Here is a 220-nt window from a genome sequence, read left to right on the forward strand (position 1 = left end):
CCCTGCCCGCCGGACAGCGCTCAAAGCCCTCCCGGCCGCCTCGTCGGATCCAACGTGGGATTTCCCTTCAGCGGCAGCTTCCCGGAGCTGCCACATTCGCTAGGGGTCCCAAGGAGAAGGAGGAATTTCAACATTCAGCGTTTCTACACCAGCACCATCATTATCCAACGTTTCTACACTGCCACTACCATTCTTGCTGTTGTTATAAAACAAAAATTAT

Source organism: Crocodylus porosus, unplaced genomic scaffold (genome assembly GCF_001723895.1).
Source record: "Crocodylus porosus isolate Cpor-Errol unplaced genomic scaffold, CroPor_comp1, whole genome shotgun sequence".
Taxonomy (NCBI): Eukaryota; Metazoa; Chordata; order Crocodylia; family Crocodylidae; genus Crocodylus; species Crocodylus porosus.